This window comes from Lycium barbarum, chromosome 8 (assembly GCF_019175385.1).
Source record: "Lycium barbarum isolate Lr01 chromosome 8, ASM1917538v2, whole genome shotgun sequence".
In the NCBI taxonomy this organism is placed as follows: Eukaryota; Viridiplantae; Streptophyta; class Magnoliopsida; order Solanales; family Solanaceae; genus Lycium; species Lycium barbarum.
This window is the reverse complement of record NC_083344.1, coordinates 10,542,867-10,549,076: the sequence shown is the minus strand read 5'-3', so window position 1 is coordinate 10,549,076 and position 6,210 is coordinate 10,542,867.

The following is a 6,210-nucleotide window of genomic DNA, read 5'->3' as shown; positions in this document are numbered from 1 at the left end:
GGTTGGCCCAAACTGTGCCCACCCCTAACCTCAGTTGAGTCAACACTAATCTGAAGTGGAACATGGTTTTGGTTCCAACTTCCAAGCCATTCGAAGTCCTTCATGCAAAGCACATAACTCAGCATGGACAGTAGTGGTGTGGGTGATGCTTTTTGTTACACCCCGCACTTTCAGAGCATGAGCATGACATGTACATCACCGTAGCAACGAAGTATCGGAGATGTCCCATGATGTTTTGGAAGATACAGGCCATGGGAAGTATGTAACAACGAAATAAAAAGACGAATTACGATCTCGTAAGTCGTAATCGGGAAAGAGTGTTTTGAAACACGAGAACATGACCATTATTAGTATAATAAGTGATAAATGTCATGTATGGAGAGTTTCGGAATATTTCGAGATCGAGCGAATTGAAGAAAATAAGTCCGACGAAAATTTGAGAAATGCTGGAAGGATTTTTAGTCATCTTTGGAGGGGTATATCTCCATGTATAGTTGGAGTTTTAAGGTGTTTCAAGAGCCTAAAATGAATTTCATCGAGTCTAGTTTATAATGTAACAAACCGCTCGTTGATAGGACCTCGGAGTAGAGAATTATAGACGTTACAAACTGAACTGTCGCGCAGAAACAGGACTGCTACAGTACCGCTACAGTACTGTAGCTACAGTACCGTCGGCCCACCCACTATAAAAGGGCTAAAAAAACCCCATTTTCATCACAAAAAAAATGCTACAATGTTCCAGAAAATTCAGCCATTAAAAAGGCTCTTAATCTCACATAAAAGTGAAGATTTTGAGCGAAATTTCAAGCTACGAAGTACTAATCGAAGTCCGGGCAACGCATAAACGCAATTATGATTTCATTTTGGAGTTGGAGGAGCTTGGGAGCAAGTGAAATGTTGAAGATTTGGCTACCTTCATAAAAATAAGGTATGGATCATTGAATCTCTTTCTTTATCAAGTTTGATTAAGGAATATTTGCAAGAAAATAAAAGTTTTAGTTGTCGTGTTGATGTTTTGATCTATGGATTGAGGGTTGAAGAGAAATTTGGATGGAAATACCTATATATATCTTGTAGGATGTTGGGGATGTTGTTATTGATGTTCTTAGTATTAATTTCAACTTCCTTACGAAAGTAAAGATTTTTGAATAGTCGTATCACAAGTGGGTTAGTTGAGAAATTTAGAAAACATCGTGTGGGATGTTTATATTGATATGGAAATGATTGTATTGATGTTGGTATTGTCATTGTTGTGTTGGTTGTTGAATTGAGAATTTCGGGCTAGGCATATAAACAGGGGAGATGCTGCCCGAATTTCGACCGAATCTAAAAGGACTTTCATTTAGTGTTTAAGACGAGCGTATGACGATGATCCTAATGATATTATGAATGGTTATATATGTAGATTACGAGACTACGAATATGATTCTCAAAGTCCTTATGATGGCAAAGATGAATAATTCCTTATGATAACCATGATGATGGTTATGAGAGATTTATTTATCCAAACTCCAAGGCATACGGATTTCATGCTATTATGAGATAATTTTTCATTCATAGAGATTTCTATGTACATGAGCTTTACATTATTATGTTGACTATAATAAGAACGACTTTATGTTCAAAGGTTCCAATTTTATGATTTCAATGACGATATAAGAATGTCGAGCTATTTATTGATTTCTCAACTTATTCATAGATGGTGACTTTATTTCTAAATCTTCCAAAAATACATGACTTGATGCCTTATGAGATTTACGATCCTATTCTATGTTTTCTCTTAATTCTATTCTTCATCGATAGTCTCACCTTAAAATAATTGTTCCTTCAAGGTGAGACAAAGCGACGATGAGTATTCCATAATACAATCGGAGGCTACCGACCTTACGTCACTCCGATACAGTTGTGGCTTTTGATTGGGCTCTTATGCATGCTTTATATATATATGTATGTATTTTCTCACACCGCGTCGCGCTATAGTCGGCCGGGCAGGCACGTAGATGTGCACACCACTGCAGTGGGCATGTTATGATATTGCCCCGGACGCGGGAGGCCTGGACGCAGTCTAATGATGATAACACCGAGCCTTAATGGCCGGGCATGTTACTATTTATATATCACACCGCGCCTTAATGGCCGGGCATGTTACTATGTATATGTATAAAAATGTTTTTTTAAAGGCTAAGCATGCATGACATCCGCCCTACGAGGCATTCAGATGTACAGGTTATCTCTTATTCCTTGTTACTTTTCATATCTATGTTATATTGTTACTCATGCCTTACATACTCAGTACATTATTCGTACTGACGTCCCTTCTTGTGGGCGTTGCGTTTCATGCCGCGCAGGTGCATACAGATGAGTAGAAGACATTGCTAGAAGATGTTCCAGCGGGATTGGCGAGCTCCATTTCTTTCCGGAGTGTTGCCGAGTCAGAGTATCCATGTCATGGTATAATGATTTATGTTAGAGACATTGCAGACAGAGTCACGTATTTATCCTGCCAGTCTTGTATGTGGCTATATAAGCCGATGTATTCATTATGCATCACTTTACAGATTTATATGATTACAAATTTTATTTGATTTGAGAAAGATAAAAAGAATGTTTTTGTTAAAAGCTTTCCCTATGAATTTCAGTTCATGACTTAAGGATTATGAGTACAATGAGATCCAGAGGGTTCGCTCGGCTCTAAGTAAGGGTCGGGTGCCCGTCACGCCCTATCGGGATTGGAGTGTGACACTTTTGATAAATTCCATAACCCAGTCCCCTATACTGTTCCTAACAACCCCACCAATGCCTCCCATACTAGTTCCACCCACAATTGAGCCATCAGTGTTTAGCTTAAACCTCTGGGGGTGATGTTGATGATAATTTTATTAGTGGAATGACATGTGTTTCCTTTCCTAATAATGAAAAAGGATTCAACAGCTATAGTAATGGCGTTTACAATGTTGACATGCTCATTATTAAAGAGATTACCATTCCTAATGAGCCAACTATGCCGGAAGCAGAAAGGGAGGATGTGATTCCATGTTATAACACTGTTAAAGTCGTTGTTTTTTAGGGAAAAGGCATAAATTGACCCTTAAATTTGTCCCCAAAAATCATTTTCACACTTAAACTATCCTAGCGACTCATTACACACCTAATATATTTAAAAGTGATATTTTTTACCCCCTGATACAATATGACCAGTTGCACTAGGGAATAGTGTACACACACTCTCCCCACATCAATGCGACGTCAGTGCCACGTCGAAAAATCCTCTAATTTTTAATTTTATATTTTTTTCCTTTCCCCTCCTCCCCCACCCTCCGTTTCTTCTTCATCCATACTCCCTTTCTTTTTCATCCATACTTCCTTTCTTATTGTATAACCACCAATATTTCCAATGAGCTTTAATATTTTTCGGTGAGCTTTCATTTTTTCTGCGTCACCAAATTTGTATCTAATCTACCTATAAAATATTTTTTTTAAATTTTTTATCATGTGTGATGTAACGGTTCGCTTTTTCGCGCGGGTTTAGGGCGCAAAAAGGCTACTACAAACTTGTTAATGCTCTTTCGGACATGTTTTGAAAAAGAGTCGCCACCTAATTTTTAGAAAATTAGAAAAATCAGTTTTGAAGGTTTATTCAAATGCAGTGAAAAAACCTTCGTAATCCAGAGTTCTAGGTAAGGGTTCTGATGATCCCTTGGGGAAGATGTTAGGCACCCCAGTATTAAGGATCCATACTATACGGTTGACCTTAGAATTCCACTGTATGAGTATTTGTTTAAACTACTTATTTCTTGTTTATTTTCCCTTAAAAAAGAACTGTCATGCATATCATGTATTTTGAAAGAATATATCCCCTTTATTTATAGAGGTGTCATAATTTCAAATTTATATTATCCGAGTATAAATAGCTTCCTTTTTTGTATAACGAATAAGTATAAGTTGTGAAGTAAACGTTGTTTATAAGTTATTTTATACTCATACACTGGGGTTCGGATTGACTCGTTCGGGTTCGGAACTTTATATTACGCGCAGGTTCTTTAATTGTTTATAAAAGCATTTTACATTTGAACAAGTGTATCTTGCCTGAAAATATGCATTAAGTTAGGCCCATTCTGAGCCTAAAAAGCATCATAAGTAAAATTCCTTTATTTGTTTTAATAACCTTTTAAGGATAAGTGTTACAACTTGAAAAAATCTATCTTTATCCAAATCTGTTTTGTGCCTATTTTGTCAAAAAGGAGGGCATTACCATTTTTGTGTAAAGGAAAGTTTGTAAAGGTTATAGTCCATTTTCCTGTGTGAGCCCATTTTATCCCAAATTTGATTTAAAAAGAAAGCCCGTTTGTATTTGACCGAGTTAAAAAAGAAACTTGCTTTTTGAAATTCTTTTGTCGAAAAGCCGATATCCTTGTTTAAGGTTTAGAGAAAAATTTATCCTTAATTTGTATATATGTAAAAAAAAAAAAAAAAAAAAAAAAAAATTTGAGTTATCCCATTTACATACTTAGTCATTTATAAAAAACGTAAATCAAGTCTGTGATTTTTTTGAAAATGCGTATGGGGACCTAAAGTCGATTAAACGGCATAAGAACCGTTGTCCTAAGACGTCTAATTCAAATCATAAGGATTTTCCACTATAATATGAGTTTGAATACACATCTTTACAAGTACATCAATTTGAAAATAAATTAACCAAATGTAAAGAGACTGTCACGACCCAACCAGAAGGTCATGACGGGCACCTCTCATCGTACATTCACATTCATCTTTAGATGAGCCACATAGCCTACTCATGATTTCTATACATCAATAATACAGATCTCATTGGGCAAAGACATTTTTATATCAACGTCAACAACTATGCCCATGTACATATACACAAACCGACGAGGTTAACAAAATTAATATACAAAATATGAGCCGACAAGGCCAAAAGACATCTAGCTATACACAATTGTCTACGAGCCTCTAAAGAGAGTATGTAATATCATATAGACGGGACAGGACCCCGCCATGCCCATATGTATATACACAAAAGAATAATACCAACAGCTACAACTCCGGATCAAATAGAGCTCTCCTATGCAGTCTCTGAATAAGTAATCTACGGATCAAGTCTATCTCTCTGTCCACCTGCGGGCATGACACAGTGTCCACAAACAAAAGGACATCAGTATGAATAATGTACTGAGTATGTAACATAATCAACATCATGGTAGAAGCATAAGAAATAACATAAGATAGAAAAGTCATGAGATGATAGAGCCATTTGTATCTCTAGCGACAATCATCATATTTTCTTACCTTTTTTCTAATAGGAACCTTCCATTTCTAATGCTTACCTATATATTAGTATTGTACCCTAGCATAAAAGGTTCGGTGTTTCACGTACCCGGCCATGACAAGGCTCGATGTTCTACGTACATGGCCCTACCAAGGCTTAGTGTTATCCGTACCCAACTGCAGTGGTGTGCGCGCGCGATAGATATCGTACTCGGCTATATAAGCTCGGTGTTCTTAGTAGTCATACTTGGATATATGTATATAGGAGTACATGGATATCAACAATATCATCATCATCATCATCATTTCCATTATACCCTTCCTTAGAGGATTAACTAACATATAATGAAGGTAATAGTATCGTCAGAATACCAAGAATCATGAGCTTTAGCAATTCTTGGGATGAAGTCATTTTCGAAGACGTTATGGAATTCATGTGAAGGTATATAGCAATGGGATCATGCCTTAATAAAAGAAAGGTTAGCGTTACATACCTCATTGTCTTCTTAACTACTTAACGTTCACCGTTGAAGCTTGAGAAATCTCCATTTAGAAGGGTTTATACCATGGCTAAGCCTTAAAGATACTCTTAAATTCAAACTAGAATAAATCATGAGTTAACAAAAATTGGGCAGCATTTTCTCTATTTCATCGACTTCCACTATATTACAAAACAACTTCCAAACAACCATAATAACATCCACAATATCATAGTCAAGTAATCACATTCCATTAAGTCTCAAAATTCATTCTCGTGTTCAACTTATACTAACAACTTCACACCAACCCTTTGCACATTTTCATACAACGCTTCCTCTTCATCATTGTTACCTTCCATAACAAGATTATATCCATATCATACTAAGAATCATGACTCAAGTTAGCTTACTACTCAAAAACATTATGAAAACTACATTTAAACCT